Source organism: Drosophila simulans, chromosome X (genome assembly GCF_016746395.2).
Source record: "Drosophila simulans strain w501 chromosome X, Prin_Dsim_3.1, whole genome shotgun sequence".
NCBI classification, from domain to species: Eukaryota; Metazoa; Arthropoda; class Insecta; order Diptera; family Drosophilidae; genus Drosophila; species Drosophila simulans.
In genome coordinates this window covers 11868614-11876985 of record NC_052525.2, presented here as the reverse complement: position 1 = coordinate 11876985, position 8372 = coordinate 11868614, and positions in this window count along the sequence as shown.

The following is an 8372-nucleotide window of genomic DNA, read 5'->3' as shown; positions in this document are numbered from 1 at the left end:
CGACGGAGGGGTTGCAAGAGGGAGACGGACTGAGTGATAGGGGGCTGCGACACACGCACACCAATAAAAACAAACGAAACGATAGGACATTTGGAATCCTCATTGCAACGAAAGTGATTTTAATAATAAATGAAATTTTTCCCTCTCACAGGAGGGGCCGCAAATGGGGGCGTGGCCTTAACCTCAGCCCTGTTTCGTGGCCAACTATCCCCCTGGACACCCGCTGAATCCACGCGATTTTTAGGACTCTTTTGGGCCAAATCAGGCGACTGCCGCATCAGCATCGAAATATTGGATGGCTTGGTGGTACAAAAATGAGCATCAGACATTTGGAAGTCAATGAGGACACTTTTGGTATTCCGCAGAGCCGCAAAATTGTAATATACGATATGAAATTCATAGGAGAAAACAACATAAGAACAAAGATCTTTATTGAACTGGCCAGTAAATTGGACTTTAACTCTAGAAGTGGGATTAATTCATTGAATCTACTAACCCATCTGTCAATTGCCGGCCACATTACTCATTCGCCTGTTGGCCAATGTTCATCCAATTACTCGAAAGTTTCCCCGCAACTCGACGCCTTCGAAATGGACTGTAAACTAATCCGAGACCGCGAAACGAAGTGCTCAAAAATTAATAGCCTGCCAGCGAGCATAACCTCAAAGAGCCTAGACTAGAAGCTCATAATTATGAGTGGGCGGGTGGGAAGAAGGGGGCGGGGCTCCCTGGCTCGGCCATAACTCATAAACATAAATTTAAATTAGAAAACAAATGAAAACCGCGCCGTGTCGTTAATTTTCTCAGCCATCCCTTACCCATTTTTTGTCCACCCCTTTCGTTTCCATCCCCCGCTTTTACATTTTCCTTCCTTTTTTATGCCACTCACCGCAGGAAAATCCGCCAAATCGGACTATATAGAAATGAATCGGTGAAAGTCAGCGAATCGGGTCAGCGGGTCAAGGTATTCGATGGGTAGATGCTTTAAAGTAAATCAATGGCTCGAAATTATTGAATTTCTGACTGGTCAAATGCTTTTTGACTAGTTATTTGTATAATATACATAATGCATTTTTAGACCAACTATTAAGCTGAATATATATTGCTTAAAATGCTTCTCTTTTTCATCGTTTAGCTATGAACCAAGAGTAAATACTTCTTTTCTCTCTCTTACCATTTTATTTATGCACTTACTTCTAAATAGTGCTCATATCGAGGATATATTAAAACCACAAACGGAGCTAAGCGGATGATGAAAGTTTCAGCAGACCGAAATGGCATACAACACAAACAGCAAAATGCGACCACAATCGATGATTAAGGATGGGTTTGGTGTCCGGCGAGGAGGTGTGGAGGTGCGGAGGGGGAACGGTGGCGACGCTGGGGAGATGCTGAAATAGGAGCTGGAGTGGCCTTGCCTTTGATGTGGCCAAAAAGCAGGACGAACAACTTTTTATTCCATTCCAATTGACTCGACTCCACTTTGCTACGCTTTTTGTTGGCAGATCTTGATTATAAGCCACATTAATGCACAGACATGCCTCGAGTAGTGGGAAATCGGGGGGCAAGAAATGCGGTCGGTGTCTGAAAATGGGAAAACGGGAAAATGGGTAGTAGGGTTCGCACTAAGAGTACCCACAGAACGGAAAACGCGCGGGAAAAACTAGGTACAGCTCTTTGTCGGTCAGCACTTTTAATTAAAACAAAACAAAACAGGACCAAATACGGCAGAGAATGGAGGACAGAAAATAGTTAAATAATGCATGAAGTGCGTGCGACAGGGACGGCACGACCCTAACAGAGAGAGAGAGAGACGGAAGTGCCCAAGAAGACAGAGGCAGTCAGAGTCAAATAAAGAAGTTCCAAGTTCACAGTCCGCAATAAAATGTGGACGCAAAATGTGCGGAAAATGTGATGGTCAACAAATTATCAACAACAATAACCCCGAAAAGAAAAGCAGGAAGTCGCAACAGAATACAGAAATGGGTAAAAATATAAAAAGGGAACGGCGAAAACGAAACAGAAGCGGAAGTGGAACGGAAAAACTGGACGGGTCACAAAACAAGTGGCCGAAAAAAGGCACTACGAATGAACAGCTGTGAACTATGACCCCAGTTTTTTCCCCTTTTCTTTTTAGACATTTAGCAATGCCAAAAAGAAAAGAATTTATTATATGTGCACTGAAACTTATGGTAAATGAAGGCAATTACGATTTTATTTTGCTGTATTTTGTCAAGTTTTGAATAAAGCAGGGTATAATTCTGCGAAGAAATGCAAATGTTTTTCATCAAACTGAACTATTTGCTGTTGTTGTTCGTTCAGTTTTTCGCAGTGTATTTATATCAACATATAAATAAAAGTGGCCCACAAAACGAACGCGAAACAGAGAGCAACCAACTTTTTTGCCCGTTATTTAAGGCGCTTGCCTTGGCAGCTTGAGTTCCTTTTCCCCTCGCGGGTCTTCTAAATTGGTATTATACGGCTTAAGTGGGCGTTGGAAAAATGAGGGGAGGGAGGGGGGAGGCTAGGGTCAAGGGTAACTAACAAAGAGACACCTGATGATAGTTCTTAATAGGGCTTAAGGGAAATGAGCACGGTGCTTTTAGCTAATTTCGAGTAGAGTGTTCTGTTATATTTGATTTTTTTAAGTATTGGGGTTTTGCTATGTACATATTTATAGTCAAATTCAATATAGACTTGTATTCTTTATTCCATTATTGAATACGTCAACCGACTTTGGTTCCCAGAATTCCATCAATGGTTAACTTTTCGGCTTAATTTGATGTTCCTTTCTTCCAATTAGTTGGCCAAAAACCACTAAATTGGCATAGAAAATGTGACGTTATTATAACGAAACGCTTACAGAAATAATTTCAAAGAAAAGACATTTCGAAAAGTCTTGAACTTTGTGAAAAGCGCCAATCATCTGGTAGTTCCATCTATTTCTGCCTCCCTGATTGATGGACTACGTTTCAATATTTCAATGGATTGCCAATGAGGCCAGTATGAATTCAAAAGGGTAACCAAGCTGCAAGCTGTGGAAAGAGGCAGTTGAAATTAAGTTGTTACTTTTGTGGAGCTCCTCTTTCTGAGTTTTTCGTGTGTTTTTTTCCTTTTTTATTACTCCATCATATTGTCCCAGCGACGAATGGAAGACATTGAAGTGTTGTGCATGGAAAGAAATTAACATAGTTTCGGTTTTAATTTTAACAAAAAAGATTATGATTCAATAGTAGCTAAATTACATCATTTTTATAAATGTTAACTGCAGTAATTTAATTAAAAATGCCAAGATGCCTGATAAAAAACTGAACTTGAAAATTAAAGCTTGGATAAATCGCAGGTTTAAATATTACAAGAAAATATATGTAGCAATTTTTTTATTGTAGATTAAATTGTAAAGATCTCGAGATGTCAGTAAAGTCTATAAATCATGGACTGGTTCAGTATTATCTCAGCATTTTGTTGCCGTGTGAAAATAGAGTTTTCCCTGGGCCAAGTCCTTTTTGGCCTGGTCTTTTTAGTCTCGTTTTGCTACCCGTTGACTGTTTTTGCCCCTTGGCCCGGCGAAAAACCTTTTGGCCTTTCATTTCGGTCAGCTTGCACTTGGCCAGCCAGTCGCTGGGAATGTTTATTGTTGCTGCCGTTGTTCTTCGCCTTCGACCCCTCATTCTTTTGCTTTCCCAGCCTTTTTTGTGGCTAAATACAAAAGGCAGCTGGTTTTCATGCCTACCTCCCCATTCTACGCCCCCCTTCTGGCCGCCTCCGAGTAGAAAATGTCTGGCTTTCTGGGCGGTTTGGGCTGGCCGGTGCCCTTTTTTGTGCCGGCTCGGTCGGTTGTTAGTTGCATGAATATGAAGTGGTCTTATAATCCACACCAAACAACAAAATGACCCAAGTGCGAAATTAAAAGGCGAAAATGTGCCATGGGCGGAGTAAAACGGGGTGTGGGCTAGGGTTGGTGAAATGGCAAAGAGGAAAAGGAAGCGGGCTGAAACGTGATGACTGCAAAATGAAGACGTTGGAACCGGAAGCCTCGAAATGAATGCGACACAAAAACAAAACTCCCTCCCACGCCGAACAACAAACAAAAAAGCCGAAACAATATAGTTGATGTTCCGGCTATAAGATAGCTGCTACTCAGGTTGATTTATTGTCTGTGGATTCTCGCCAATTAATAAAACAAGGGCACGGAAACTGTGAATCTCCTACTCCTCAATGCCTAAGCAATACAACAAAATTTGATTCGGTTTTTGGGTAATTAAAATTATTAAATTTTGTTATTAATGTATATTTTTAAGTAACAGTTTCTGAACTGCATGGGAGATCTTAAACCATTTTAAAACACCAAATGGTCATCACCTTTTCACGGCTACAAAATTCTGAAATATTTTTGAATGCTTCAATGTTAAAAACCATTTCTTAATAGCTTGCCATTTTATTCATTTATTGATTGATTTATCGAGTTGTATAGTTTGCAGGCAGAAAGGCAGAATAAATATTTTGTTTGCCCATCTTTTCGAATCATTTGATAAAATGAAAACAAATACTTCACGCTAAGCTTTTGGAAAATCGTAAAGAATTTTTATTGTGTTTTACATACATTAGCACTGCCAGTGATTTGTTGCCACAGGTAATTGAGATTTATATGAATACCTCGAGGATATGGACAGAACGAAGGGTTAAATGTGTTTTGCTGCGACTCAAAATTCAGCTGATATTTCAGATGAAATACCCCTCCTGTCCAAAATAAAATCCGGCAAAATTCTTGCTGTTAACCAATTTTTTTTTTACCAGCGATTTCCCAATTTCTCTCGGATTCTGCGCAATGGAAGAGAAAGAGATTTCTGTTTATGGTTATGGTTATGGTTGGGTGTGAAACTCGGCTAACTGTAGTGCTTGAAATATTGAGAGCTCCTTTCTAAAAATTGAACTGCGCTCTTCACCGCTGTTAATCCTTGAGCCATGCGCTGTTTTGACCTTTTGAACTCTTTATATATTTCTTATATATTTTTTTCTCTTAAATAGCTCTAATAACAACTCAAGGACTGTGTCTCCGCTAATCTATCCTTTGCAGGCATTTTTATTCGGAGTCTTTCATACTTGTTGCTAATCTCATGTGGGATTGAATTTAATTCACCTCAAACATTTCCAGCATTTAATTGGCAAGGTATTTTGATGTGCTGATTAAATTAATTAGGGAATGGCAGCTTCTATCAACATTAAGATTATTGATGACTGTTAGGTATGTCTAAGTAAATTTATACAAGTCTAGACTAAATCAAAATGAATATATGATAAATGATATTTGATATAACATATTTTTTTTATAACAAATGCAAAGTTTTTAAAGGTATTTTGGTTTGCCGTTTACTTTTTAACTTTTGAATTCTTTGCTGTTTGACTGTCTAAAAGAAGTTTATATCAAATTTTATGGCTTATTGGTTTATTTTTATTAAAAGTTGTATTTATTATTATTTTTTTAATAATCAACTTGTATAAATATTACTTATATTAGAATCAATCAATTTTCTGTAAGTATACCTTTACATTTGTAGAAAAATTGAATTAAATTCTATTTTTTTTTTTTTTTTGAAACAACATGATATATTTGTATAAGTCACAAGATACCCATAATCATAAAATTTTTATATGCTAAGAAGTCATTGTAAAATTCATAGTATAAATGAAATTGTATATCTTCTGTTGGTTGTGTAACTGAACTCTACTAGCTTTGGTTACAGACAAATAGAAACTGAAATTGTTTATTGCATAAATATTTTAAACATAAGCTAACTTTAAGGATACTTTATTCATTGTAAAGGTTTTTCATATTTTCCCAATTTAATTTTATTTCAAATTAGAATTCAAGTCATGTACATATACATACATATATAAACATTTTCTGGTGTATTGCATGAACATAAATTCAATGAAAGATAAGACAAAAAAGTTTGAAGATGTAAAGCTAGTGTAAGAGCAATAACAGTCATTTAGCTTAAAGCAAATGTTACTGATCAAATAGTAAATGTTTAACAACGTTGTTTTAGCTTTTATCAACAGAAGTCTGATTACAGAATGAGTGTTTCGAAAAACATCGCTCAGCGAATGCGAAAGCTTTTGGGACACAATAGCTTTCCATTTGAAAATATTCCAGATACCCCCTTTTGCCAGCAAGGTACTTTTTGTTCTTGGCTGGGATTTTCATGAGGTTTTCCCACCCGCAATTGACCACCCAATAAAACCAACCACCCACCGCCCACTGCCCACCACGCCCACAGCCGACCAATCTCTTGGGCATAAGTGCTTGCGTTTCATAATTGCCCTTGTTTGTGGCCGCGTATTAAGTTGTTCTTGTTCCTGTTTCTGTTGCTGATTGTCCGCATTGCGTATACGCCACGTGGCCGCAGAGAGAGATGCAAGAACTTAATAGACAGAGCGAACGACGAGGTCCGAGGGAGACGGAGAGAGATGGCAACACAATTGCATATTGATTACAGCAAAACTCCCCTGTCGACAACTCCGCGGTGGATAATAAATTTCCAATTATGATCGGTCGGCGGAGGAAGAGGAGCAGGAGGCCAACAGAGAAAAGTGAACAAAATGAGGAAAGAGTACGAGACAGCGAAATTTATATGTTGAACAAATTGGATTAATTATGAAACCATGAAAATGAGGTTAATTCCTTGTGGTTAAATAATCGTTAACTATTCGACCCGGCCTTTAACCAAATCCAATCGCAGACCTCCCGCTGCACTTCCATATGGCTGGACACGTGCAACATGCAAAGTGCAATGTGCAACTGCATCGGTTGCAATTACATGTGGCGTTAATAAAAACAAATGAGTTTCGGCCAGAGAGATCGGCTGCCATTAAATGTAATTATTTTAATACGATTTACAGTTCGGTCCACTATACCCATTCCCACTCACAAAACACTGCAATGCGCTCAACGGGCGTTTATGTTTTGATTTTCAATATCTGCAATTAAATCTGTTGTTTGGTGGCGTCTTCCTACAGAGGAAAATATTATAAATAAATATAAGTGGAAAGGTTGAAACAAAAATAGTAATTTGCAAGTTGCATATATTTACAAGATCATTTACAAATAATAAACTTCATTAGGTGTATGCACTACTAAAGTTTACAAATTTGCAAGAATTTCCTATCCACTCGCGTTCAGCCCAACATTTTCGCGCAGTGCACCGTCGATGCTTCTGTAATTAGTATTGTTGCTATCCTGTCTTAACTGATTTCGTGTTACTGTCATTACCGCTATTGCAGCTCCATTGCATTTCGGTGCATTTCGGTGGAGTTTCGTAGGTACTTACAGCTTAGTTGCATATACCAGCTTAAATGCATTTATATTTACAGATTGCTGCCGATTCGGCTGTCATCGACGTTGTTCAACATGCTTTATAACTACTTATCGGCTAGCGACTGTACTTGCTAGGCATTTAAAATATATTGTTATATGTAATTATTAAGAGTGCATTTTCTTACATATGTTGCATTCTGTACCTACTTCTCTAAGCTATATTTTTTTTTGTCGAGCCATTTTAAAAGAGATATATGATTGAGAATTATTTATTTTCACAATATTTATTTCTGTAAAAAGATATTATTATATTATTATTAATATTTAGGCAATTACTTTATATAAATATCTTGTATTATTTATATCTATTTATTTCCTTTTAATAAAAACCCCATATCATTAAAAAGTATTCTTAGCTTGGCATAGCGCCATCTGTTGTCTGAAAAATCATGTTTTCCTCTTTGTACGCTAGGGGGCGTCTTACAAAGCTCTCAATACTTCAAGGTGTTTGAAAGTGCAACATAATTTAAAAATGACAGCCAACTTTCCAAAAGCTATTTACACAAATAATTTCAATCTTGCTGCGTAAATACCACCAAAACTCAACTATCTCTTTACTTATTATTTAATAGTCCCATTCTGTGGAATATTCACACTTTTTGCATTCCAAATTACACCGCATGACTAAACCCGTTGACGGTTTCCCAATTTTTGCATAATTTTCTGGTAGCTAATCAACTGGTAAAAATCCATGCACGAGGATTTTCGGGCGCTTTTCGCTGGGGGCATTGTTATTTATTTGAATGCCTTCAATAAATAATTGTGTCCAACGATGAGGCAGCGGCATGCATAATTTTGCGATGATTGTGTTTTAATTAATGCAACACACAAAAAAGAGAGACGCACTGAGTGGCGGGAAAGAGAGAGGTAAGGGGTTAAAGATCGGGCCGTAATAGTTGCAAAAAAAAAAAAAGGAAATCAACTGGCCAGCAAACTAACTAGCGGCTATTGTTTGGCCACGGCGCCAACATTTACATGCACTTGCATTTAACCC